This window comes from Malus sylvestris, chromosome 2 (assembly GCF_916048215.2).
Source record: "Malus sylvestris chromosome 2, drMalSylv7.2, whole genome shotgun sequence".
Classification (NCBI taxonomy): Eukaryota; Viridiplantae; Streptophyta; class Magnoliopsida; order Rosales; family Rosaceae; genus Malus; species Malus sylvestris.
The window spans coordinates 31,159,593-31,165,608 of record NC_062261.1 but is presented as its reverse complement, the minus strand read 5'-3'; positions in this window follow the sequence as shown (position 1 = coordinate 31,165,608).

Genomic DNA, 6,016 nt, shown 5'->3' with positions numbered 1-6,016 from the left:
TATATACCCAGACTCATTCTTGTACATATCAATATATGAAATATACATTGAAACTTTAAACCAGAAAATCTACAGAATAGAATCGGTCCGACTTGGTGCTTCTCCTCTGGCAGCCGATATCAAAACTTGAAGTCCTTCCCCACTTACAAGTGTTTCTCATCTCCAGCTTCTCGTCCAAATCTAAGATCATAGAATCGGATGGCCGGTGGTGAAGATGTTCATTGTCTAATTTCAGAATCTAAGACTTACTTAAAATTTAAACATTTTAAGCTTAATTTTGAAATTGCTCAATTTTCAGGGTGAGATTGATCGATCGACGGAGGGCTCCTGCCACATCTAGACCCATCAATGAAGGTAATTGAAATGTGAGTTGTCATTTATTTATTTATTTATTTATTGTATCATTACGTTTGGTTTTTTGATATTTGTATAGGTTGTGGTGAGAACTAGACCTACTAAAGATGGTGCAAATTGGGGAGATGACTGTTAAGAAGGTCTTGTGGCGCAATTTATCTGTTGAACCTTACATTTTCATTTGATTCAGTTTTTGGTTTGAAATCATGACATGTATGATTCTTTGATTGATCTACATTTGTTTGTAGACTAAATTTTGAAAACTAAAGGACATAGAAGTTGATGATTGGTTTATTAGTTAAGTGTTGATAGATGTGCTCATTTCTATTAGTGACACATCATTTAGTTTGCAATTTTAGACTCCAAATTGAGTCTTCCTAACATTACTCTTTTTTCAACTCTGAGTTGGTGAAACTTGAACATATGAGGAGTGAGGAATTGAATTTTTGTTAATCTTCTTAGCTTTGAAAACTAAATTCAGGCGGAATTAATAATGCATTGAAATTATATCATTAATATGGTGTTTCTGCCACACAGTACATACCATGACACTAAAGCATGCATTAAATTTTATAACGTTAATTATCATATATATCATGTAATTAGGGGCATTTTAGGCATTCAAAAATTTTAAAAGGTGTGAAGTCAAACTTAATTAATGATTTTGCTTATGTGAAGTCTAATCAGTGAGTTTTATTTAGAGAAAAAGACTATGTTAGGTTTTAGGTAAACAAAATTCATTTTTAAGGGGTAAAGTTATACTTCCATTAATTTAGTAACTGAACTTTTGAATACTTGTTTCCAAGTTCGATTGCTGTTTGGATTAACATCATGGTCACTTGGAACCAATGATTTTAGGTGGATTCTGGTCGAGAAAGAGATGCGTGTTGGGGGAACACTTTGTCCTGGTTGATGCAACAAAACAGAAGGTTTGGTGTAATTATTCTCAATGGGAGTTCAGTGGAGGCGTATACCGGATAAAGTTTCACAATTAGCTCAAATTAAAAACAAAGATATAGCTCCCTACACAGAAGTTTTGACTGATGTGCGAGATCAAATTTTAAACATAATAAGCACTCCCAAGAAACAGAAAACTCCCATGAACCTAAACGTGGATAAGGCACTTGCGCAAATGGCTCTTTACCACAGTGGTGAAAAGGAGTTAAGCCCTTGCATGACAGTGTGAGTTTGAACCTCATCGGTGGCTAATTTAACATCTAATTTAATAAAATATCGTTTGACAATAAAAGATAAGGCCCTTGTAGTCAACATTTACATATCCGAAGGGAACTCTCTTTCTGAAGTCAGTTGATGTATTAGGTCATGAAGACGATGCTACTTAGGCCATCTCCAACTGGGTTAGCCAAAGGTCATAGGTCAAAACATAGCCCGTTTTGAAAAACATAATAATAATAATAATAATTTTTCGGATATGAGTTTAAAGAATGTAAAGAATTGAAATAAAATGAAGAATGTGAAGAATAATAATAATAATTTTTTGGATATGAGTTTAAAGAATGTAAAGAATATGAAGAATGTGCCAAACGGGCTATGTTTTGGCCTATGGCCTTTTAGCTGACCTGGTTGGGGATGATCTTTCTTGTTTGAGTTAAGCTGATTAAGTCTTTTGTCTTGGAGGTTGGTGTTGAGAATATTGTGCAAGTTATAACAAATACTTCTGCCAGTTATGTTTATAACTAATACGCTGCCAAAGCTCTATTCAAAGAACATTCAACCAAAGCTAAAGCTTTCTCTTGACCAAAGCCGAAGCACTTCCTTGAAGAATCAACAAGCGCTCGTGCCAATTCCTTCAAGACCTTGTTGCAAGCTTATAAACTTATAGCAATGTTCATTTGAAGATCAAGTCGCCAAGACTCTTCAAGCAACGAAATCCTGCATCAAACACTACCTTTGCCGCACCCTTTGAGGTGAAGATCATCCACGCATTATTTTTAAGCTTAAAACTTGAAGCAATCGTTCAACTGTTTGTCCGAGATCAAGTCATCGCAACCCTTGGATCAACAATCATGCATCTACATCAAATTTGAAAACTTAATCAGAGGAAAAGTTGTAAACAGAGATTGTAACCCACAAATTCTAATCAACGCCGCAACAATAAAAAGCCCAAGAAAAACGTAAGAGCTGCTAACCCGATGTACACTGGGGAACCTATAGAGCAAAAGTCACGCGTTCCCGTCTCCTTGCACAAGTATTTCCCAAAGGATTTCTTCCAACAGTGCATTACCGTTGCCTGTCACATGGTTAAAGTAGAGATAGAAGAGCCCTCAAAGGGCAAAGTTATAGCCATCGAGGAAAAGAAAACTCACACGCCGGAAGAAAGTCTGGCGTCATACATTAACATCGAGGAAGCGCTACGATTACCCAAAAAGATGCGAAGAGCACTAATAACGGTCTTGGCGAGTCCCGATGACCACGAAGTGCAAGAAAACAAGGACAAAGGCCTGCAGCTTCGGCCACATGAATATGCCACATGTTGTGCCACCCATGACGCAATCACCTTCACTGACGAAGACTTGCTGCTAAGGTCAAAGCCTCACAACCACCCTCTTTTCATCTCTGGTATGTGAAAGAGCACAAAGTCAACCACATGCTTGTGGATGGTGGTTCAGCAATAAACATCATACCAAAGTCAACAACTACTACAATTGGCATCAAGGTGGGTAAATTGACCCAAAGCCGTCTGCTAATCCAAGGTTTCAACCAAGGAGGACAAAGAGCGATGGGCATGGTCCGCATCGAGATGACCATTAGCGAACTCAAGTCAAGCACAATATTCCATGTGATTGAAGTGAGAACTTCCTATAGTTTGCTCTTGGGAAAGCCTTAGATCCATGAGAATGGAGTGGTGTCATCCACCCTCCACCAATGCTTAAAATACAACCGAGAAGGAGTAAAGGTGATACAAGGAGACACCAAGCCATTCACCAAAGCAAAATCACACTTCACGGACGCCTAGTTCTACATGGATAAAGATACAGTGCTTGAAGCTCTTCCAAAAGAGATCAAGTCCACAAGCAAAGCTGCACCCAAAAAAAAAGAGTGGCAAGGCGTGCCTAGAAAGCAAGAAAGGGAAGCCGTGCCATCTTTAAGCGAAAAAGACGATGAGCCTGCTAAGCCCACAATAATTAAAGGGAATGTGACGCCCTCAACAAGATCAAACACACCCGTCTTCCTATATATAGGGGTCAATTGCTTCCTAATGCTATAAGGGAAATGCATACCCAAATAGAAAAAGAAAAATAAATAAATAAACTAAGGAAGTACATTCCCACCAAAAGAAGGAAGCAAATTCCAAGAAAAATGGCAAGTTTCAGCCAATTTACGTAGGCAAGACGTTTTTGGTGATAATTTAACTTTCCAAAAGTGTTTTGATGCAAGACCAATTAGAGAAGGAAGCTAAGTGGCTGAGGATCATTGTGTCCAAATTTCATAATTTTCCCTAAAGCCAAACGTTCCAATTTTCAAAATCATTCTCACAGAAATCGCTTTCCCATTAGGATTGTGTAGCTGTAGAAAAATGCAAAGTTGAAGGCTTTCCCGATTTTTCCTAATGGCATGCGATATATCCTGAAAAGACAAGAGACAAAGCTACATTTCCCATATTTTTTTTCAGAATTTGCCAGAAGAGAAATCGACCTCAAACTGGGCGTGCAAGTCAAATGACATGTTTCCCAAAAAAAAAAAAAAAAGGAAAGCAGGATACCTCCTTGCCATGGGGAATAAAAAGGGGAATAAAAATACTTCCCCCTTACTGTAGAAACCCAAAACAAGGAAGAAAAAAAAAACTCATTCCTTGCCATGGAATCAAAAGAAGAAAGGAAAAAAATCTCTCCTTCATGCCATGGGAAATCAAAACAAATTCCCCCTTGCCGTGGGAAAATAGGACAAAACAAAGGGAAAGTAAAAATGCACATCCTACTTACCTAATGACAAGCATTAAATCTTTCCAAAACCTTGAAGGAAATCACCAAAGTTTTCCAACACTTTGAAGGAAGTCACCCCCGTTACCAAAATTGAAGAGTATTCCTATCGAAGGAAGGAAAAAAAATTTCCTACAACCACAAGGAGAAATTCAAAATGTGCCAAATGTATTTTGTCAAAGATTATGGAAAATCAAATATGCACAATAAGTATGTGCCAATTTATCCATTTTCAAAATTTCTTTCAAGATCAAGCCTCTATGGCCCTTGAAGAATTTTTTTTAATTTCTTTCAAGATCAAGCCTCTATGGCCCTTGAAGAAACAAATTTCATTTCACTCAAGATCAAGCATCTACGGCCCTTGAAGAAAAAATTCATTTCATTCAAGATCAAGCCCCAATGGCCCTTGAAAAAATGTTTCGTCCAAGAAATACGCCTCAACGGCCCTTCACAAAATTCATCATCTCAATTCAAGAAATACGCCTCAAAGGCCTTTGAAGAAATGTTTCGTTCAAGATCAAGCCTCAACGGCCCTTGAAGAAACAAGTTAATTCAAGATCAAGTCTCAATGACCCTTGAGTTAGAACATTCACATTACAAGACTTCAAAACATGTTTTCTACATGTGACAAGCACATGCCTACAAAGCGCCTTGAAGTGGGGGCATTTGTAGACATGTAAATTTCATTGCATACAAATGGTCCTTGCAAAGCTCCATGTGGCATATGACTCATCACAAATGGACAAGTCATCAATGACATGTGGCACAAGACAAGCAAAGGAAGTATAAAAGTTCCCCAAAATTCGGCAGTAAGGGAGAATCCCCCTTAAATTCGGCTAGGGAATCCAAATTGATCCTAAAACTGGAAAGAAAGCTAAAGCATCTTCATAAAACAAGCAAGAATTGAAGATTGCTCACAAAATAGGCAACAAGGGCTCTTAAATTGGGCCAAGCAAGGGAATTAAGACACAAAACATGCCTAAATTCTCCCATGGATGAATTAGGACATAAATCAAAGCCAAATCCACCCAAAGGCAAGCCTTAAGAAGCCTATAAATACAAGGTCCTCCCACAAGCATAAGGGTCGAAAAATCTCTACACAGAATAAACTCTGCCAAACCTTTGAAGACTAATACACTGCCAAAGCTCTCTTCGAAGAACATTTAACCAAAGCTGAAGCTTTCTCTTGACCAAAGTCGAAGCACTTCCTTGAAGAATCAACAAGCGCTCGTACTGATTCCTTTAAGACTTTGTTGCAAGCTTATAAACTTGTAGCAACGTTCATTTCAAGATCAAGTCGCCAAGACCCTTGAAGCAACGAAATCCCGCATCAAACACTACCCTTGCCGCACCCTTTGAGGTGAAGATCATCCACGTGTTGTTTTCAAGCTCAAAACTTGAAGCAATCGTTCAACCGTTCATCCGAGATCAAGTCATCGCAATCCTTGGATCAACAATCACGCATCTACATCAAATTTTAAGACTTAATAAGGGGAAAAGTTGTAAACAGAGATTGTAACCCACAAATTCATATCAATTCAAATCTACTTTGTACATGTGTTCTTGTCTCATTCGATACGGAATTTTCGTGTTTACACCCACGTGTGAAACTCAATAGCCACATGTGTTTCACGTCACCCCGTTTGTATTGTCCACGTGTTAGGTTTGAAAATTCATCGTACATAAAGAGTCATAAGAGTGAAGATAAAGTCGAAATTCAC